Below are 23,870 nucleotides of genomic sequence, written 5' to 3'. Positions count from 1 at the left end.
GGAGAAGAAAGAGATATTTAGGTCAGCAGTGTAGAATTGGATAGAGTTAAACCACACAGTGAGAGGGTAATAGAATCATAGCACCATTATGAAATTGAACTGTACAAAGAGTTGGAGCCCAAAGTCAAGCAGAGCCAAATCGAATGAATCCATGTAAAAAAAGGGAAGAGCCAGCTAAGGATGTCTCATTCCAAACACACACGCAAATGCATACACATGTGCACGCACGCACACATAGACACACACCTTTCCAAGGGACTGGGGGACACCTGCTAGCATTTTTCAAAGCTCTGATCAAGGGGATGGCAGAGCATACAGAAGGGTTGGGGAGGGAGTGAGAGAAAAACAACAACAGTTGAGGTTTGGCAAAGGCACAGTGCCGTTATCATAAATTCATGTCAGTGGGCTTTGAAGCCCTCCCTAGACAGAGAACCTGTGCCAAATGGCTTGTGCTTCCTCTCCATGTGTTTGTGCCTGTTTATTTGTGTGCTCCTGTTGTTGTTGTTGTGTGTGTGTGCATGTGGGTATAAGCGTGTGTGTGTGTGTGTGTGTGTGTGTGTGTGTGTGTGTGTGTGTGTGTGTGTGTGTGTGTGTGTGTGTGTGTGTGTGTGTGTGTGTGTGTGTGTGTGTGTGTGTGTTTCCCCTCTTTCATCTCTATTCAGAGAGATGCACATTCTGGCTGATTATGGGAGTGTTCATGCCTGTGTCAAACAGATCCCAAACTTGGATTAAAAAATAATAATAAAATAAAAACAGGAGCCCGTTTTTTTTTCTCCTCTTGGGCGTGAAGTGAAGAATAGAGAAAAGAAATGGAGCATCTGTTGTTCCACAAATGTGATTTTTCTATTGGCCAGGTGGGATGAAACCAAGAGAAGAGAACCAAGAAAGCCCAAATAGACGGGATCCTAACTGTTGGAACTATACTAAACTGATACAAACTGGTACAACTAGTTCCTTGTATATCATCCTCATTCACACATCAGAGAGCGTAATGCACAGTAAGGGGTTAGTTAAAATGAACTATTTGTATCATGTTTGGCTCTGCTGTAGACTGTGCACATGCTACTCGTCAAATTTCAGTATGATGCCTTTACAAACCTCCATCAATCATTCCATTAGTTGAAAAAGTGTAGACTCAACAAGGTACAGGCTAGACAAACCCAAGTATTAAATAAAACAGCAGCATTGAACACAGTTTTTCAGTAAAATCCAAAGGTTGCTCGCACAGTCGTCTAAACAAATGCAGCAGCTCAGGCCAATTTGTCTATTGGTTTTGAGATATGCAATGCATCTCTGCCTGTTGTGGAGACAAACACAGCGGACAAACGCCACACTTGCAATTTCTTAAAGCAATACAACACTTGTTTGTTTGATAAAACCTTTCACATCCCCTGCTGTAAATATTTTAAACCTAGATTCCTCATGATGAATCTTTTTCCTCGTATATTGAGTGAAAGACCAATACCACATTTTAAATTAGTGTAATTTGTCTACCTTTAACAAGCCTGTTGTGGTTTGGAGTCTGAAACCAAAGTCAGTGGTGTGAAATTGTGAGGGGTATATTAATAGAAAGGATTGTAAATATCCTTGAAGACTTTTTTACAAAGGTAGCAAATAAAGGACTAAGAATGAGGCGACTAAAAGCTGTACAGAATGTCCTCCGCTATCCTCAACTAATGTGAGAAGACAACAACACAACTGTTAGGAGCTGTAAAGCAACCCTATCAATTCCATTATGGAATGCATGGACCTTTACAGTATGCCAGGAGTGCTGCCTTTAGAGACCACAAACGTAGGACTAATACAATCTTTCATTGATGCAAATGAGCGGGCAGAGTGGATGTGCTTGAGTGCACTTGGCTAGGCTGCCTTTGCTGTGCTGCGGGTCAGCAGCCCAGATTCCCGAGAGGCTGCCCTCCTAAGCTGTAAAGATGAGCTTAACACTTCACAAATGTTTGAAGAAGCCACAGAGCGCTGGCAAAGAGAGCCTGACATTTCCTATGTCTAGGCAGTCATCTGAAGAGGAAATAAGGTGAGCTGGAAAAGCGGACACCAGACCACTTTGAGATGGACTACATTTAAATGGTGTGTGTGTTTATGGGCGAGGTAGGGTGAAGGAATCCATCTGCACACACAGAAGCACTCGCGTGCCTGTGGCCTGTGTTTGCACACGAGTGATTCGAGATTTCAGTGAGGAAGAAGGAACATGTCAAAAGCACAAAGATCGATGATTCGGACGGAAACTTGTACATAAATAATACAAACCTGAATACACTCTCCGACCAGAGCACGACATAATCCATCACCAAGCCACAAAATATAGACCCTATGTGTAACCAAGCTTAACAGCTCGACAACCACTGCCCCTCACACACCCAGCTCGCACGCATTCCAGACACACACAATTAACTTGGCCCCAACAATGTCTTCATGCTCTCAGAGGTGATTGTCCATTCACCGTGTGCATATTAAAGCATAAATAATCCATGCAGACATATTTCCCTCTATTTAGTCGGAGGAAACCTCTGATAGATTATTTATGTCTCTGCTGCACGTTCAACCTTGAGGCGTTCTCGTATCTATGGTTAACAATATGACATATGAGAGCAAGGGTGACATTCATCTCCGTTCGTCCCTCCCTCTCTCTCTCTGCCTGTCTTTCTCTCTCTCCCTCTTTCTTCCCATTGGCTTCACCAGCTCTATGGGATGGGCAACAGAAGCTTCCACCAAGGACACATTTTCCAGTGATGATTTGGCTACCAGGGACGGGCTCAGTTGCTTCCTCTCCAGTTTCCCTTTCAGCTCTGAGTATGGTCCAACATAAATTACACTGTTGGATACACTCAAACATGCAATGATTTGTCACAATTTAATTTACCTCTCTGTCAATGATTTGATATGGAACAATGATGAAGCACAATAATAATCAGCTTTATTCCTTATTTCTGAATACGCAATAAATAATTGAGAAAAATAATCATATTACCATATTAATTATTACCATTTCTACTTCTCATCACCTAAGAAGTGCTTATACTGCAAATCTCTTTTATGTTTTAGGTTGATATCCTTTTAGTAAATTGCCCTCAATTCATCAGAGCGTTATTCTTTTGTCAAATTATTGCTTTCAGTATTCAAATTTGTTAGTACTCAAATCAAAAACCTCAAGAAACCTTGAACCACAAGATATCAATCTCTGTTTACATCAGACACGCAGTATTTGTTTTTTTATCTTGAAGTGGTGTTTTTCTTGTTTATCAAGTTTGCAATCTCGGGCAGTGAAATTGTAGGGCAGAATAAAAAGTTGTCCTTAAATCTATTCTTCCGAACAAGGCTTGAAAAAGGACAGTACATATTTTAACCACATTGGCCCTGAACTAAATATGAACAAATGAAAACAACAGGGTAAGATGCAATGGTATGCAGCAAGAATTTTGAATTTCTCTGTATAAAGTGTAACCAATACATCTTAGACATCAGAGGGATGAGAAGAGGCAAGATCCAGCTTCATTTACAAGGCAAGTGTCACTGAAATTCTGACTGAATTGCCTGGTCTGGAAGCAGTCACAGTTGATGTTTGTATCTTTGAAGTCCTATTGTAGATACTTGACCTGAATCTCTGATTGAAATCAGATATTTATTACACCTCTATTGCCCACAAAAAAGTGTAATTAACTCCCCACACTCTTTTGTACTTGTGGATTTTTTTTAACAGCGAGCAACCAGAGATATCTTACTGCCTCTCTGGCAGGGTTAATTGCCTTGCTTTAGGGCAGAATAGCAAGGCTGGGTAACAATGAATTAGATAGGATGGTTGTGTAGCTGCCAGTTATCTATACTGCTAAGAGCACATGAAACAGATATTAAAGTAGCTAAAATGCTCTAAGAAATATGTGAGGAATAGCAAAAGGACACACAGTGTCAAAGAAATCATTACAAATTCAGAAAGTCCCTTCATTCAGCAACATTGCAAAAAGAAGGAGAAAAAGTAAATGATCTGGGTTCACCGTGTTATTTGTCAACATCAGATGCTGCCGCGCCTCGTAACAGCACCCGGGGTGAGATAGCCCGCATTGGAAACGAAAGATAGATGAATGAAGGATTTGTTAATTACCTTCTGAACCAATGAGGTGCCTCATCTTAAATGCAAAAACAGCTCCTACAAGTATCTTTTTTTAAGTGGCTAGGACATTTTTAAAGACAGTTCTAGCAGAATCAATTATGAATAATTTGAATGAATAATTTGAATGAAGAATCCATTTAAAAGCAGAGTAGAGCTTCTAAAATGTAGTGTGTGATGGCTTTCCTTAGGCAGAGACTAAACAACAGAAGACTACATCTATTGTCGATTGAAATTGTAGGTAGTTTTAAGCATGACAATGCATATAAGAGTTCATTTATGAAAATACATTTTGTTCTTTTATTAAAAAAAAGTCAGATTCACAATGTTGGTATGTCTGCTTTCTGTTAGTTGATTGCCCTGATCTCTACCACCAGGAGCATTCCCACCCCTACACACACTCAATATCCACTATCACAACTCCACTTGATATGATTCACAACCCAGCGTCCACTGTAAAATGTCAAGATGGAATGAGGTTGATATTAAAAAACTCCAATAACCCAAAAGGGTCAGGAATAATTGCTGAAAAAAAAAAAAAAGTAATACAGTTAAACCCAGCAGACCACTAAATGTGTGTTCTGTTATCATTTAGTTTGTACTCATATACAAACAGTCACATTTTATTACCATCTCATATCATGAGTTATCAGTATCATGAAAAGCTCAGGCAGCCATCTCAACATCACAGCAACGGTAAAGATGCTTCTTCTACTGAGCCATAAAATGCCTCTCATTTCTTTCCACATTCTTAAAAAAAAATGCCCCTCTGTTATCCTTCCAGAAAAAGGCTTTTACTAAATTAACACTTAATTAACGAGGTCCACGGGCCACGGAGAATCACACACAGGTGGGAAAGAAGGCACAAGGCTCTCCCTCAACATATTAATAGAAAGCAACTGGTCACCATTCCTTGAATACTGAGTTGTTGTTTTTTCTCTCCTCTCTTAGATTGAATTTTTCAAACTTTCAGGGTGGAAGCTTTCAGCACGCTGCATGAAGGATGTGCACCTAAACCTGTGAGTGTAAAAATGTGCCTGTGTATCAGTGTGTGTCATAAAGCATGCTGTGATTTCCCTAAACACCCTTTTCTCCCTCCAGACGCCTGCCCCCCTGGCCCTGCGTGCCCATCCCTCCTCGCTTTATTACCCAGCCCTGTGATTAATGTCCCTCTGTCACACACTGTGGTTCCTGTGGTGGGAGGGAGAGATGAACCAAGAGAGAGCTGTACACACAGGCTATTGCTAGCAAAGCAGCAAGCTGAACACACAAACCCGTAGTGTGGTAGAGTGTTCAGTAACTTCAAAAAGGAGGTGCAGGAGAGTAAAAAGCGACAAACACATAATACTTTTGCACAAATCACAGTGGTGGTGAATCATTTTACCATCACGCACACCTGGCTAGTCATTAAACAGCTCTACGGGCTACTAAGGCAGCCTATGAAAATGGAGAATGATCCGAGATAATGTGTGTGTGTGTGTGTCTGTGTACTTGGGTGTCGGGGTTGTGTTGTCGTGAATATCCCCCAACCCACCCAAGGTGGACAGGAGGAAAGGCAGCTGACGAATTGCGCAGAGCATCTGTGACAGACCATGACTGCACCTGTTCACCTGAGGGAGCTCACAGTGTGTGTTTACGTGTGCATGCATGTGTGTGTCATTGTGTTTTTTAATCTCCTCGCCTACTGCTATCTCGCCCAGCTGATCCATGCGACTCCCCCGCCCCGCAATCAGGGTGACTAAATATTTGAGCTGCACAGATGAGAGAGTCTCCACTCTGACTGAGCCTAATGTTTAGTAAATATCTTATGGCTTCTCAGGTCGCCAGTCTACCAAACAAACTTCGGGTCTGGGTGAACGGAATGTGCGTTGGAAATTTCATTTTGTTTTCTAAGAAATAAATTTAAGACGGGGGCCAATTTCCCCGGGTTACAATACAAAAAACTCATGATTTAATCTCTATCGAGGCATCTAACAGTTGCCACTTTTTCAATTTTTTAATAAAAGTTTTATTATGAAACTCTGCTCTAGTATGTGTTCTGCTTTGAATTTAGTTTGACCTTGACAAAGACCCAAAGAAATCCAAATGTTGTATTTCTCATCAATTCAGATATCAAGCAAAGTATTTTAAATGTCTTTCTCCTTACGCAGCATTGTTGTGGTGATAATGAGCATATTACTCAGGTGTATTGCTGTATCTGTTATTGTTATGATTATAAACCGGGCGGTGCTGGGAAAGCAGATTGCTCTCTACAGTTGGCAAGTTTATTTTGTCAACATTATTTCAAAGATTACAGTACAATAGTATTTCCATGAAAATACTGTTTTGGTGTATTCACCATAGTTTGCTGTGAGACATGAAACTTATACCGGCCTACTGCTCAGCATGAAATCAGTAAACAGCTGTTACCCATGATGTGATTTAAAAAGGTAATTTGGAGTAAAGTGCATTTTATTTTAAATGCATTAATATCTGTTTTTTCAGGTAAAGCTCCATCCATGGCATCAGAGCACACAACCAATTTGATGTACGAAAATGGTACAGCTGTATCTATGTTAAAACAATTCCATAATTTAACGTGATAAATTGTTGTTTAGCGTCCAATTATTGATTCAAAGTTCTACTGTGAGTGTAGCTGCGTGTTCAGGGAACAGGTCTGGATTGCTTTCTGCAGTGGGTGGCTTGAGCACAATGAGAGGGATACTTCTCTCCAGTGTAATAGCTTTTATCACAGTGGGAGGCAAGAGAATACGGACGCATAGCAGGAAAAGCTTGGCAGCAGCAGTGGGGGTGCCCGGTGGCTGGCAATGCCGAGACTGAAACAAGGACGTGTATCTCAGGATCAAACACGTCCTCTCTTCAGGCGCTCCCTCACAAACTGCAGGCCTCTCCGTCAGCTAATGCCTGGCTAAGTTGTTCAAAGAACACCCTGAGGAGAGAGTATTTATGCATAGGAGAGTGAGGGATAAAACCCCAAGAGGAGGAGGAGGAGGAGGAGGTGGAGGAAGAGGTGCATAAGCTCATATTCAAACAAAAACAAACACACAAAGCCTAATCAATGATGAGCAAGCAGGGCTGTGTGCTGTGGGTGACGGGAAGGTTCTGTGGGTTGTAGAGATGAGGGGCATCTGGACCGTTGTGTTGATGTTCTCACACAGCACTTTCCATTTTACACAAAGCAGCAATGAGGGCCCTAAAATGCACAATGTGGTCCTTATAAATACAAATTAGATTGCAAGTGACCTATCTGGTTATATAAAGGCTGCTGCATGTGTGTAGACGCGTGTTCGTAAGTAGGTGTGTGTTTGCCTGTTTCTGTCCGACTAGAGCAGAGCATAATGCGCACTTAGACTCTGCCAGTGTCTGCAACTTCAGGGCATATTGATTGTTTTTTTATGAAGTTAATTTTATGATACTCCATTAAAATATGAATGGCTTTTCACTGCATTACATGTGTTTTTACAACATGCTACCGACTTGTCATTCACAGCTGAGCCATGTGCTGCCAGCTATAATCTCAATTATCAAAGGGTTTCCTTTAGCTTTAATTTATGGTGAAGGTTGGCCTTGAGACAACTGTGTGAAAAAAAAGGTGTAAGGTGGAGGATCTCACCGTTTCTCGGTTATCTGTCGACAATCAGACCTGAGTATAAAACACTTGTGACCTCGACAAACAGGTTTAACTGTAATGAACGGCCATGGGAACCTTTCCAAGGCCAAAAAACGCTGAGAACAGGCAAAGCAATGTTTATCTGTAACCACATCTGTGAAATTCCCCACTGCTCTGTTGAAGCAGCCTATTCAAACAAGTTCTTCGTGTTCTTCATTTAATTGTTTTTCAGCTGGAGACAGAAAAACAGAACTAACATGGAGAGTAACTTTTTTGCGTTCTTTTTTTTTCCCATTGTGCTTTCAGAAACTGGGATCATTCACTGTTCACAGCAGGCAGATACAATAAATAATGCAAGGTCAGTCAAAGAAGATCCTTGCTTCAGCCAATCAAAACCCCTCTTTTCAACCTGCGACTTAAGACCTTGTATAATTCACATTTCCTCTGGCTACAGCTCACTCTTCAACCCCACTTTCTCTCACTCCTTAAGTGTTCTAATGGTGGAGCAATTGCAGCAGAGAAGCCACAGGCAAGCTATTAGATATAGATGTCTGAGAGGAACAAGCCCTACATCATCCTGCTAAAATCAAGCTATTTATACCTATCAAACACTTAACATGGAAAAGCTATAACCTGGAAGAAAATAAATATCAAGCGGTATACTGTAGCATATACTGTATGATTGACATTTATAACTATCAGCTACAATACACCCTTACCATATCTATAAATCATATCCCGCATTTTGCCATTAAGACATAAAACTTATATGAAAGCTGAACTAAACCAACATGATTAATCCAGGTTAATTCGGGTTAATTTGTACCATTTAACAAAGAATAAAGCTGCCAGGAACCCAAAACACAGGAAAAATTACACAAGAACCAATATAAAATTGACCAATCTTCAAAGAAAATCACTCAAACTAATTATAGACAGGTGGAAGTTTACAGATAATATTGTTTCCCTATTGATATACACAAATACAGCTGACAACTGTAAGAAATACAACTATAATACACTCTAAGCCCCATATCATAACATTTCAACTGGTTTCGTCAGCTTGTCTCTTCCTAATATATAAATAAAGTTATTGTGCTGTAAACAAAACATGCTCAGTGCATTCACCAATGACTAGACAGACCCTAAAGGGTACATTTAGCTGATCGGTAAACCAAACGGAAGAAATTAAAACAAAAAACACCTATACCCTATAAGTAACAGGCGCACTGTGCACAGGGCCAACACATGCACTGGCACATGGAAACACATGAATACAAAACAATGCATGTACACATAAAAATTGTGATCCTATATATTTCTAATGCCCAAAAAATGTTCTCCGTCCAAATGAAGTGATGAGAAGCGCTGAAAAAAACAAACTCGCTGCGCAGCCTACTTTTAAAATTGGATTAGGTGGTGTTGTCTGAAGCAGACGTGTAAGCAAGAAGGAACAAAGGGACACAGAAAGCTATAGGTCAATAGTATCTTGCTCCCTTTACCTGGAGAGAGACATGGAGGGTGGCACAAAGGATGGCGACGAGACAAGAAGGGGACTTATTAGAAGATGAGGAGAGCAGCGTGGTGAATCAGTCGCTAATCCTCCGTTTCCTCTAAGCCTGTGTAATTAGGACATGGGGGATTGCACCGTGACAGGGGATGCTTCTGGACCGCCTTGCTTTTTTTTTCTCCCTCTCTTTTGTTTATTTCTTCCCTCTTTAGCCTGGGTTTATGGCAGTTTGTCATCTAAATTTAGCCTTCTTGTGTCTTGTCTTTACTGTGTGTGCACCGCAGCATGTTCACTCATAAGCAACATAAACAGGCGCAGCATGCCTGAACCATGTTTTATTTCTACTCACTACTACTTACTGTTTGGAGATGTGAATATGAGTTCACCCTTTTTTTTTTTTTTTTGGGCTGCTTCGGTCGCTGGGAGACACTCTAACGTTGTATTTTGGCGTATTTGCGGAAATCTAATGGCCTGTTTCACCACACACACAAAAATACAAACACACCATGTTCAAAGGGTGGCTATAACTGAATAGCCTTAGGAGAGAGAGCATAGTATGGACCAGACTTCGAGACCAGAAAGGCTGATCAGCATCCTTGTGCATGTTAATAGCCTTAATCTACTTCCTTCCCCCAGAAGACGGCAAGGAAAGTTGCCTTGGCCCATTTAGAGAGACAGTGTGCGCATGAAATGAAGTGAGAAAGAGATAGAGAGAAAGAAAAGGGAGGGAGCAGGGAATAAAAAGAACGGAAAAAACCCCCAGCTCATTACAGAAATCCTGTTTCTATCCAAGGAGAAAACAGGTTTAAAACACCCTATTAAGGAAAGAATGAAGGGAAACCTTTTGTTGCTAATTGGGTCATCTTTTGAAGTGCTTCACTCCAACAATTTTTTTTTTTCTCATTGTAGCCATATTACTTCAACGATGCTATTTCCAACACACAAGAGTCGAGAGATCTATTCTTTAACTGATTTAGTGCCTTAAAATGAAGCGCTGTGGCCGGTCCTGATAATCTGGCCAAAAACAACGAGGATAAACAAATCCAACATTGTGGAGGCTTCATTCGGACGATCAACACAATAACAAGATCCACCAGACGTCATACAATGCTGTCACGTTTGTTGAGTTAAATCCCTTTCCTTTATTGTCTCTCTCCCTCTCTGTCTGCCTCACTGTTTGTCGCTCTCTTTTTTAACAAAAGGGATTTGAACAACTCAGGGTGTCATGGCTTTGTGCAAGTAATCATTCCCATGTGAACTGCACAACAACACATATACTTATAGTATACAGTGGCATCGGATTGTTCTTACTATTGCAATAGGGTTCTGTGATATAACAGGAATTTGGCCATTTTAGAGTTTGCATCTAGAATGAAACTAAGCTCTGAAAATATAAATTAATCAAGATCGTGCAAAAATTGATGGAAAGGCCAATTCTGAAAGCCTTATGCTTATTTGACAGCTTGCTGCCACTAGCAATAGCTTCCCCTTGGCTGAAACAGGTCAAAGTTAATAAAGACAGAGAGGCTCGACACTCAAGTCAAATGCAATCCAAGAAGGGGCCAAAACTTAAAAGAATGAATTAGTCACGGATGGTGCTGATTTGGGGTTACGTAAAAAGAATTCTGGCATCACAAAGTGAAGAAAAATTTCAGATACGTTTTCATCACAAATACTAACTAATTTATCAAACTTCTTAACCAGGGTTTGGGAGTTATGTGCTTTAGTAAAAAATATCGCCTATGGCTGGGGAAAAAAAAGCTAGATGTGCCGATGATTTGCAATGATACCTTTCAGATTCAATTATGCAGATTGTAATACATACTGTACTGTACCACCACCCGAACCTCCACCAGTATTTCTCTTGAGAACAGCTGTGACACTCTTACATTGATTCAGCTAAACTAACAGAATCATAGCTGTGTAAAAAAATACTGTGAGCTTTAAACGCATACCCGATGTGACACCGGTCCGATGTTTTCAAACAGACAGACCAAGCCTGCTTACTAGTCTGTGTTAATATTTTTATTTTCCTTCCACCCACTGGAGCTTATCAAGTCAGGAATTTTTCACTGTGCGTATTATTTGTGTTTAAATCACATGGAAATATGCAGTATTTACTATTACTATTATGTAATTTGGCAAATATAAGGTACTGTCAATGCTGCAACACATATTTGGCTAAAAATAAATGATATACACCGTTATCTATGTGAAAAAAAAAATGTATACAGTAAAGAACTTTTTTTCTTTGTACAGTACATGGCACTGAAACAGTGTGAAGTCTCAAACTATCAAGTACTAGTATCATCACTTCTTGTAATAAAGTGGGATCGCCCTCAGCCTGACTGCCTGTTACATCTGCCAGGAGAGGGAGAGAGGTGTGAAGACACACCACCTGTAAAGCTACCTGCCATGCCGCATAGCAGCACAACCCTTAAATGAATCCTCCAGCACACTCATGAGACTAATACATGCAATAAGAAAACTACACACTTTAGCATGTAGGCATTTGATCAATTGTGCCAATGAACAGCAGTGTAGCTCCCCTAAGGATATTGGCAGGTGTTGAACAGAGGGTAAGTGGAAAGGTGGAGAGAGGTAGGTTGAGTCGATGGTGTTGGCTTTCTCAGCCCCGGGGCCTAACACATTTAGAGAGCTAACTGACACACTTTGGATGTATTAGCCACAGTGAGCTCTGCCAACCTTTCCTACCATTTCTGCTGCACCTCCTCCTCCTCCTCCTATCGCCGTCTCTCCGTCACTACAATCTCCACTCCATGCAGTACTAAGGAACATGCCTAGTGTTTCAGCAACATTGCTTTAGCATCGATGTTCCTACGTTCCCCAGCCTAAATTGGTGTTTGCCGTCTAGACACTGGTTGCTTGCGTCTCTGTACGGATAAACATGCTCACACACTAACACTCTCCCTCGTCTGTTTATGAGTATGATTAGATTAAAAGAAACTGACGGAAATGCAATAACGGTCTATTAGTCTCCCCGTCAGGAGGGATAATCGTTTCAAATAGAAATGCGTTTTCCATCTCACTATCTAATTTACACTTTCTTTGCCCCTCCATCTGTTTCACTCCTGAGACTGGGTTATGAGCAAAAGGCTTTGAAAGTAGACTGGGTTAAAGTCCAGCGCACTGCAATAAAACACAAATAAATAGAAATGTATAGCAATAAATACAACTGATTGAGCTAGTGAGAAAGAAACCCCAAAGGCTAGAGGACCCCCTCTCTCTCTCTCTCTCTCTTACAATTGCATGCATTGAATTGGAAGGTGAGAAAAACAACTCAATCCACGCTGCCCCATTCTATGTGGTGGTTTAAGATTAGGGTCAAAGATTAGAAGGCTTACACAAGACAAGAATAGGATTAAAGGGCTCAGAGATGTAGAATTACAGATCAGAGAACTGCTGAAAACACACCTGAATTGTAAACAACTTCGGCAGTGCCCTGTCCTGGTGGACAGTCCGGGCATCATGGGGGGTGGGGGGTTGGGTAGGGGGGCAAAGCAATGTATTCCTGATGAGAGGAAGGGAAGTGAATATTATGGAAGCAGCATCCAATATTCCAGAGAGGAATTCAGCACACATAACAGGATGCCTCTGCAGTACGTCTGTTAGATTTGGGATTAATGGACTCCAGAGGGGCCTGGACACACATGCAGATGCACACATTCACACACTCACACTCACACACACACACACACACACACACACACACACACACACACACACACACACACACAAAATCCACTACCACAACCCCGCCTGATATGATTCACAACACCGGCTAGCAAAGCACTGCAGTGCAGAGTATATCTATTCTAGTACTCTCCACAGTAGACTCTCTACTGCAGCATGACACTTTGTTACAACATGTTGTAAGTCAGTGGAGACAGTTAATGTAACCTCTTAACATTCCAGTAAATGTTGGAAAACAAAAATTGCTTAGACTGTCTCGTCGGTTCGAGTGCAAGATTTCCATGAAAGCAGCACAGTCTCTTTCTTTCCAGTCGTGTTTGGTAGATTGTTTGGACAAGTTCTTTATTTTGCTTGTCAAATTACAAAGTACATTCCGAGACACACACACACACACACACACCCATGCATGCATACGTGCACACACAACCGTAAGTTGCCTCCGAGCTCCAATGAGTTCATGCAAATTACAAAAAATGCAAATTCTGGTGGTAAGGCTCAGCTGTCCTCTGATGTATTTTGAGGAAAACACGACGAAATGGGGGGGAGACGCACAATAAATCTATTTCCTTTAATCTTGACCGACAGAGACACAGCCTAATCCCAACCCTGACTGTCTTTCCACCCCAATGCCCAGACTCTCCCCATTCGGCCTCCCCCCATCCTGCATCCCCTGCCCTCTGGGCTCAAATCACAGGTGCAGGCAAATGCAAACCACTGGGTGGAAAATGCTCGTTGACAGCATTCTGGTGTGTTTGCGATTGGTCAGTGAACAATGAGGGAGTTTCCCGAACCACTTGTCGTGCTGATGGAACAGCTGGACACCAACACCAGACACGGATCAGGGTGGGAAGAGACCATGCGGAACAACAGGGAAAACTAAAATGAGATTTAGCAGAGCTTAAGCGCACTGTCATTTCTCAGAAAAATTGTCACAAAGTAGACAAATAAATGAAAAGTCTCAGTTATTTGCGAGAAAGTTGCTGCATTCAAACGCTTTAAATGCATTGCAAATGGATTTTCGAGCCATCTGCAGCCATCTAAAATTGTTGTATTCTTATTCATATGTGAGTACAAGAGGTCAGAATTTAGCAGCACAAAAATGAAAAAAATGAAGATGGTGGCAATCACCTGTTGTTCGATATGTCTTGAATTCTGCCGCAGTTGCCTGGATACAGCAACAGCAAAAGTGTGTATTTTCCATTGTCTGTGTGTACTAATTCACTGACTCGCTCTGCTATTGCTTTTGCCTCTTTTCTTTGGAGCACAAGTACACACAAGTACACACAAGTACACACAAGTACGGACGCACAGCCGAACCAGCCTTCATCCACATGATCATCGTGAGCAGCATTATCACAATCTAGGGAACTAGATTATCCCTAGGCTCAAAACTTCATCCTCTCTGATCCCCACTTGGGAGGGGATGAGAGGCAGCACAGGGGACCATCAACCAGATTTCCCACTTGTTAATCAAGGCAGATTTTGATCACCTTCAGGGACAGATGGGAAACTGTTTTCAAAACATCACCCCAGAATGGGCATTATGCTATCGAGGACACTTCCTCCAATAGCAACGACTTCACAATGTTTCTAAGAAATCCCATAATAATCTCTGGCGACATTTTAGTTAATATGATGCATTTTGCGGTGTCTTCGACAAATGTGTGGGCTGCTTTTTATCTAAAGTGTCGTAAAATTCAACTAAATAAATGTATTGCTGCACTCTAGGACGCTTTAATAAATATTTTCAAATTGCTCCAAATAACTGCAACAACAGAAACATGAGTAAATCTGGTGCAAAGTAGTGGGAGTAAAATGTATATATAGGTTGAGTGGTGTTCTGAGTGGTGTTCTCTTTAAAGCCTGTTACAGAAAAAAACCTACACATCTGCAACACTTCCAAACGTCTACCTCGCCGTGGTCTGAATTTTAATGAAGTGTGTGTGCGTGTCTGTGTGAGTAAACCAAAAGAGGAGGTGCAAACACCCATAAGCTCTGTATGAAGATCCATCACACTTACTTGTTTACACTGCAAGCCTTCTCAATCTCCATAATAGATCTTTGTTGTGGTTTGGGGTGGGATGGTGAGGTCAGCTGTTAATTGGCTGCTGGTAATTACAGATGCATCTTAAGCTTGCTGACATTGTCCGTGGGGCTTTGGAGACCTGCCTTGCAACTAATGCACCGCAGAGATTACTGCAATGCACAGAAAACCACACATCTCCCATTCATGCATACTGAAGAAGCGATTTAAACTCCTCATCTTTAGTCAAACCATGTTTTCACCCTGTCACGGAGCCATTGTAGGCATCCCATGCTCTGAGTATCATGTAAGTCGCTTTGGATAAAAGCGTCTGCTAAATGACTGTAATGTAATGTAATGTAATGTTTAAATTATATTTAGGTTAAGCAGGTCTACCGTTTTACACAATTTAGATCAGATCACCTGTTTTTTTTTTTTTTTTTTTGTCCCTTCATTTAAATGTTCAAACTCATCACTCCTTCAAATCTTCCATCCTTTAGCCAGTAGCCATGAGGAGGTTTTTTCCCCTCTGTGGGGCCGCCTTCCTGGGGATGGGAGGTAGCGAAGGGAGAATAGCAGCCACCCAATTAAAGCTGTGTTGGCCTCGCAATTCCTCAAGGTATTGCCATGTGACAGTTTAATTAACCAAGCCCCTTATCTTAATTTAGCAGGATCAAAAAGTAACAAACTGAGGTTATCTGAGAAAAACACTCCCAGTCGCCAATCCTCACATACTCACCATGACACACACACATGCACATGCACACACTCTCTCTCCCACTCCCATTCACTGTCACTATGGTACAGTGCCACAAGTATAATACAGTAATTTGAAGAATTCATACAGCTAGCTCGTACTGCCATCCACACAGATACTGAAAAGCACTAGTTATGGCGCAAATGCTTCATTGCTCTATGCTATTTCCAGGAGAGCTGCAGGGGTCGGCCTAATGACATACTTCCACACACTGTGGCGAGTGTGTGTGCGCATGTGACTGGGTTCAGGGGTAGGGGTAGGTGTGTAGGTTGACAGGTTTTTTTCTTTTGTTTGAGCTGGTGGCTCAGTGACTGCAGGAAGCCAGGCGCCATACTGCTTAAGCCAATCTCCCATGGAGCCTGCCTGCTGTCCGGCCCGTCTTCATCAACCCATCCATCCATGAGCTCTTTCTACTCATCATCTAATCACTCATCAACTGGTTGCCATGTTTCTTCCTTCCTTCCTTGATTTTCATTCCTTCAATCCACTTATTGAGTTTGTATTTATTTAATTCATGTAAGCCCTATCACTATTGCTCTACATAACCTCAGATATCCAATTGGTCTGCTTTTGTTTTGACATTTCTGAGCATTCCATCAACTGTAATCGCATAAACCACATCCCCTCTCTTTGTTTTAGCAATTCCTCTTCTTCAAATGAATACGCCATTATCTATAGCACTGCAGGCAGTGGATGAAAGGACATTACTAGTTATGGTTGAGTAGAGAAAAAGTCCTGATGCCTTCGACAGGCCAGGCCCATTTATCTCTCTGGTTCCTGATGCAGTGTAACATGGAGAAACAATGCCCCAGGGCACCACAAATATTAATTCACATGAGAAAAGTAAATAGATCAGACACAGAGGCCCTTTGCTTGTATCTTACTGATTCAGTGGAAGTTGTTCTGGATTCACTGTCTAGGGAGACTTTTTACCAGGCATTTCATTTTCACATAATCAAAGCTGAACAATCTGCCCCTTTTTTTTTTCTTTTTTCTTAATAATTTTGCTGCGTACAATAAAGTAGTACTGGGCAGAATATTTGTCAAACCACGGCATTGTGTAATCCGAAGCTCAAAAAATGACCTGAAAGAATCGGTTGATTGTGGCTTTCCTACCATACCAATACAAAAGCATAAAAATATAACGGCACACTTACAGATGCCACTTTTCCAGGGGATCTAGGTTTGTAAATTGTTCACTGTCAGTTGCAAAGATGCCACTTGTACCAAGCATAGAGGATAGAGAACACAGCTATTGAGTCATACAACATATGAAGTGTGCCAACCAGTTTGCTTATTCAAAGTAACTGTTCTCTTACCGAAAAAGGGCACTAAAATATAGAGATAAAACACACACACACATTTACACAAACACACACGTTCACACAAAAGACAAGAATTATAATAAGAAAGCAGTGGGATTGGAAGTGCAATGTGTTTGGTGAGATCAGAGACAAAGTTGTGAGAATAAAAGATCTGTGCCACCCAAGATTTCACCTCCCACAATATTGTTATACCAGCTAATGAGAGAATCAACTCCTCTAATTGCAAGAACAGGCTACAGGTGTGAAATATGTTGGATGTAATAAATCGGTTGAAAAGCTAAACTATTATCTATAAGTCTAATGTTTTTGGTGCTTGATTCAATATCATTTTGTTGCCCATTCAAAAACAAAAAGGAATGGAGAATACTGGGCCACTCCACGTAAAGTACCAGTTCCCCTTTACAGCATTTTAGTGCAAACAAGAACATGTAAAAGAAAATTCTGCATTTAAGTACAATTAACAGAGCAATAATCTATATTTAAAACCTTGAACATTAAAACTAAACCCTTAACTGTTATGTGTCATGATCAGTAGTTGTTTGCAATGTTGCCGTGATTGTATGGACTCTGGCAGAATACTTTCTTTTGGTCTGACCTGAAATGGATCCAACTCAAGAAACAAAACTACAGATGGCAGCACTGCTTTTACTGTTACAATACCGACAGACGTCTGCAAGGACAGAATACTGCAACTCCTAACTGTTTATCGATTTATTATTTCTCCCATTAATCAACTAAATATGTAACTGTAAAAACTAGCAAATAAGGACAAATACCAATAAACCAACTAATGTATTCTTGTCAACATTTTTGCAACAAATATAACTGTTTGGTATTTTTTTTAAAAGGTAACAATTTTCAAGGCACACCAATCAATGCTGAAATAGATGAGAATGATGATGTTTAATGCCGAGAAATGATAAGTAGGATGTAAAAGAGGCTATAAAAGCATAGTTGCTAAAGTGTGGTTAATGTCTAGAATTACATCCAACACACACACAAACACACACACACACACACACACACACACACACACACACACACACACAAGCATACACATGCACAAATGCCCGGCTGTCCATGGACAGAGGACAGATGGCTATGGAATGGCTCTGGTCCAGGAAGTGACGATGTTCTGCATCATTATAATCTGCTCCGTAGTATTCTCCCTACTGCTGTGCTGGACAACATGGTTCACCCACTGAGAGCAGACCCTGGAACAGCTCTTCTGCTGCTCTGCCACACATTCTCTTAGAGTGGTGCTGTGACAACAAACTAACTAGCATTATGAGTGCCCCTTCATTTAAATCCAAGAAACTTGGCCATTTCACAGCCCACAACCACCGTGATTGGATGCAGCAAACAGACATTCCCAAGGACAGTGGAAATGTACAGCAACAGCATTCTCTTCAACTTAGCCTTTTAGAAATCAGTTCTGGATTGCCCACAGGAGTTATTTATGTCAGTCTGTGAAACTAACAAACACACAGACACAAGCACAAGGCTACACAGCACTGATTCAGATTCTGTTTGTTGTTTTCAGTCAAAGCTCACTTGGCACCGCCCATAAGCCGAAAAACTGCAGCAACACCTCCACTCTCTGGATCCAGTGTCAGAGCTTCTATCTTAAAAGATCTATCAAAACTTGTAATAACGTCCTAATTGCCTGTGCTGTAATCGCAAATTTAACTAATCTTTCCAATGAGAGGTTCATGCCTGGAAAAAGAAAACAACCAAAAAAAACAAACGCGTAGGCTGCACTGCCATGGGGCTCAGCCACACAATGTTAATTAATTTCTTTTATAGCACAGACCCACATCTACAAGGTTGTTGTTCATGTGATTACAAAGAGAGCAACTGGGAGCAGAAGCATATCTGTTGTGATGATGGAGCTGATAAATACACTGGATTTTCTCTCTTGCTGTCGGTTGGGGAAAATATCTTACACGTGTGGGGTAGAACTAGTTTGGCAGGGTTTTTTTTTTTTTTTACCAGTGCGAAAACATACACTCTGGAGGATAATGTAGGTTACTAGTGTGTTTACAGCAAGCAAGTCTGTGTGCATGTATAAACTGTAAACATGAAATATGCAAACTCATCAAACCGCCTAGCCTCACTTTCTGAGCTCTATTACACACAAATGAGGCATTAAAGCAAACACATTCAAATTCATCTGCAGGTGAGGCCTCTGACAAGACACAATGACACAAAAGCATCTCCAGCTAGATCGACAGATCAGCATTAAAATGTGCATGTAAATTATGCTTTTCAGAGGGGTGAGTGAGACTGACAAAAAATAATTACAATATCACTGAGGGTTTAACCGACCCAACAGTGGATGAAACTTTAACAAAATGGTTGAAGAGTGATTAACTTTAAATCTCCATGACTCTGGACTAATCCTCATCCTCAGTGCGCCTACATGTTTTAAAGGGCCTTGGATAGCATTTCCACAGCATTTAATGGCTGTGTGTGTTTTTTCAACGTCTAATATGAGTGAACACACACTTGGATTAATACCCCGTAATGTTCTCATTACAGAGCGGTGTGAGGAAAAAGGGCTGGCCAGCCGTGAGCATTAAGGGCCGCAGCCCTCATTGGAAGGTGCAGGAGAAAAGCAGTATCAGTGGGATCTTTTAAAGATGAAGGTCCAATCATACTTTGATGGGAGGTTGTAATAGTGCTTAGAGTGGAAATAAGACATATTTTTCCATAAACATGTCATAATTATTCACTGCGGCTACCAGGGTTGAGGGATAATGCCAGAGATTTATAGCCCAATTGGTAAGAGTCCGAGATATTCATCAATCCTCTCCAACGCTGTGGTGCCACAGTGCTTGAGATAGGCTTCACTGGCTGAATGAGGATCAGGGGGTGAGCCGCCATGCAGGCGAGCTGAGGTTTAGATGTGGAAATCACAAACCCCATAGCCAGTCCAGCCCAATATCACACACACACACTAAGCACATGAGGGAGGACACAAGAATGGACATTACCCTTCATGAACCACAATCATAACAATGGAATTTAATAAAACTTTGTGTATTAAAGAAAATAGACTAATCCCTGTAAATCTTCCATAATGAGAGAGAAGAAATCCTAAGACTGTGATATGTCCCCCTCCCTTCACCCCGCAAGATTTTAGGCTTTCCACAGGATTCCAATAGCTTAGCCGCAAATCGCCTCACTGCTGTGCGATAGCGCCATATCCGCTAAGGATGGGGCGAACACCCGATCTGGCACACATGTATGGGCACACAAACACACACACAAACACTCACAAATCTTATTTGAGTGGCGCTTCCTGGAGAGCTACAGATTGCTGATGGTTCTAATTTTCCCCAGACCAGGAAAGTAGCCGGTGATGTTGCCATGAATCAGGCGATCAGCCCAGGCCATGGGGCAGGCTGTGGTGAGCTGAGAAGATGAGGAGCAGGAAAAGATGAAAGGCTCGGAGACAAATCCTCTCCTCCCGATGGCTAGCACCAAACGAGCATCTGGCTGCGGTTTTTTAGATGTTGCTTGTTTTTGTGATCTGCTGCCCAAGGTCACGCTACAGACTCTAACAGCAGGTTTACAGCACAACAGACACTTCACGAAGAGAAAAAATACCCTAATTTGTTGAATAATGATGACAGATGAAACAAGCAGTGAGGGTGTAGGCGAAGAGGAGCTCTGTAACACCAAGTCCTGCTCACGCGGATATGAGAGGTTTTCACTGGAATGACGCACGATCACTGGAACAACGGTTGTAAACACACTCTGATGGCCTTAATTAATCATGTTTAAACAGACAGATGTGATAGCATGTGATAGCGCCTCCATATGCTACCTGTTGGGAGTGATGTTTGTAAACTAACTAATTACAATGCTCTCAAATGAAGCCTCTCTCTCTCTCAGCAGATGTCTGTCCATTAACCTGCAGAACAATTACTTTAACATTGTGTGAAAAACCTCACATTAACAATGCCCACTCTGCATCCGAGAGGACACCCTGAATATGTAGGCCATCTCGCTAACTTGCTCATAGGAGATGTTATATAATAAGTAATAAAGGTTCTGCTTTTAACTTTGAAAAATAAAGTTCTTGCTGGACTGATTTATGGGAGAATGAAGGTACATTTTTCAACACATTTTTCATTCAAGTGTAAATCAATGAGAAATGATTGTGTTATATTTGTTGTTGTCACCGATGATATATACATTTACCAAGGAGTGGGGGTGATTTATGATATTAGCAATAAAGCCTCTTGATCACAGGACCAAAAGGTATGGAATGGTATGAATATCATACATCATAATATCACGTATTCTGTATATCACAGCTAAAACTAATCTATGGGAACTTTGTCTTTTCTAACGTCACTTGTCCACCACTTTTAAGACGAGCATAATAGCGGTAACTGGTGTTTTTTGTCCTCTTCTGATGAATAAATGTCTAAAAGTCAGTTTTGTGATTGAGTCACATTCTGGCCGTGGCTCCATCACATATCCACTTGGGATTCAATGCCCACTGGAAATGTTTCACAGGAAGTTTGTCTTCAAGCAGCCTGTCTTTTAGCAAGCCAGATTTTGTGTGGCTTTGTTCATTTGTTTTTGACATTCAATTGTGTCTGAACAGTGGGTTTCTCTCTTTGTCTGTCTCTGTCCTTCACTCGCTTTAACTGAAAACTTCACATTATAAACAATAATTCACCCCTCAAGGGGAAACCCACATAAAGATGAAATATGGATACATCTTTAATTCACTAATGATAAACCTTAATGTCTTGGTCACATGGGGGCAAATGTTTGCCTATAAAAGGTACATTTGGTCAGCCATGATAAAAGCACTTGATATTTTATACTTTATAAATATAAATATTAGCAAATGACATATAAAAGCATTATTAAATGCAGCCAGAAAAGTTATAAGTATTACATTAGTAAGTAAATACATTAACTGTACTGGCCCTAGGGCACTATTTGTGACAAAAGTGATATGTTTGTCAAAATTGAACTCATAACATGCTCATGTGCTGCATTTTGAATACAAATTCAGAATGCTTTGAATTATAGGTGTAATGCGCATCTACCTATCTATGTAAATGTGTCAGTATTTATCCGTGCATGAAATATGAATGATGTTGAATGGAATGCCCTTTTCCAACAGGCAGATAAAGGGTTTATTGAAGGCCAAAGTGAGCAGGATAGAGGTTGTCATGGCTACAAGTGTGAAAAGGGCATCTGATCTGACTTCTGACCAGTCAATTAATCTTGGAATTGCATTTTTGTATCAAAAGGTTCAGTCGTGATTCAAAATTAATTGCTGCAAATGAAAAATAAAAAGGAAAGAGATTGGAGAAACTTGAAACACTTTGGAAAAGTACAGTAATGCCAGAGTCTTAAGATTAAGACTGCCACGGGGGAAGATTGGTGAATATTTAAGATGGATTAAAGTCTGAATATTGAGTTTGCTTGGTCTCAGTGTGCCTGTTAGAGAAAACGTAGTATTCAACAAAACAACAGATAAAGACTTCCTTTTCTCCTGATTTTACAGATGAATAGATGTAAAGTTGCACCCTCTCCTTGCTTGGAAGTGTCACAGCTCAACAATGTCTATTTTATGAAACCCCTTTTTAAAAAAGTTATATTTATTGTTTCAGCGATTGTCCTTATTTGATAATGGTAATGAAAAGCATAAAAGTAGTGGGGAAACTCATCAGCACTATATCCTAAAATAAATAAATGGGCTCTCAAGGGCAATCCTTGTTCCCAGACGGTTTATTCAAGAGAGATACTTAGAGTAAGATATCCTGTGATGTCATTCTGTCAATAGGACTTCCATATTTTACGTGACATGTTCTTGTAGGACAAAGAGTGGCAATATTGTATAATACCTAATGACTAAAATATCAACTGCAGCTTCAGAAAGAAATGCCAAAAAAAGGATTATCTACAAAACGTTCAAGAGCTCTTCCATGGCTGCAAAATCCTACTACATGCTAGTTATTTAAATAGTTATTTTGTATTTGAAACAGCTTTAACTGAAAGAGTCACATTGAACCAAGGATTTTGAGATTGTGTAAAAAAGGAAATATGAGTCAGCAAGTGGTGAATAAAAAACACTGAAATATGTTAGGTAGTGTTTAAGATATTCTTCCACCAAGCATAGAGATTAACAGATAACATGTTTTAGTGACATCATATATTCAAAATATATATTGTACATGCATTCAAATCCAGAGGACTCACTGACCTCCTCAGCACCATTAATTATTAAAAACACTTGCAGCAAAGACAAGCCTCATATAAATATAGGAGTATAGGATTAAATATAAAACACCATCCTTTGTGTACAGTATATTTATCTCTGTGTGCATTTACATCATTGTTTGGGTGTGTGTGTATGTGTGTGCCAATAGCTTGCATGCGTGAGAGCAATTGACAAAGCATGACACTTCCCTTATTTAAGCTACTCAAAAGATGAGGGATGATGTGGATGTGGGGTTTTCTATCACCCTGCCACAAATAACGGGGAAAAGTCAATTTCACTGCCTTCTACTGCGCTGTCATAGGAACACATCTCATGCTGTCTCTCCTCCTTGTATCCGCGCACTCCTTGTAGTATCACATCCTCCTCCGTCCCACACATGCCTCCCTTTTAAAACGAGGCAGGCGGCTTGATTATCACACTCCAACCGCAGCTAATTAGGACAGGTCAGCTGGTATAGTCAAACAGTATCCCTGTTAAACACTCTCCCTCCACGCTCTTCAATCATACCTCTCTCTCTCCATTTCCTCAGACAGCCGTATCAGTGGGTAACATCTC

The 23,870-nt window shown here is 40.9% G+C and overlaps 1 protein-coding gene across 1 annotated transcript in view; it reads right to left on the bottom strand.

Moving 5' to 3' along the window:
* The window catches only part of pcdh17 (protocadherin 17), a 52,221-nt gene that overhangs the window by 2,131 nt on the left and 26,220 nt on the right, over nt 1-23,870 (bottom strand). The window lies entirely within an intron of this gene.

The sequence above is a fragment of the Anoplopoma fimbria genome, chromosome 2 (genome assembly GCF_027596085.1).
Source record: "Anoplopoma fimbria isolate UVic2021 breed Golden Eagle Sablefish chromosome 2, Afim_UVic_2022, whole genome shotgun sequence".
Lineage (NCBI taxonomy): Eukaryota > Metazoa > Chordata > Actinopteri > Perciformes > Anoplopomatidae > Anoplopoma > Anoplopoma fimbria.
The sequence above is the reverse complement of the archived record's forward strand: the minus strand, read 5'-3'. Positions and strand labels throughout refer to the sequence as shown.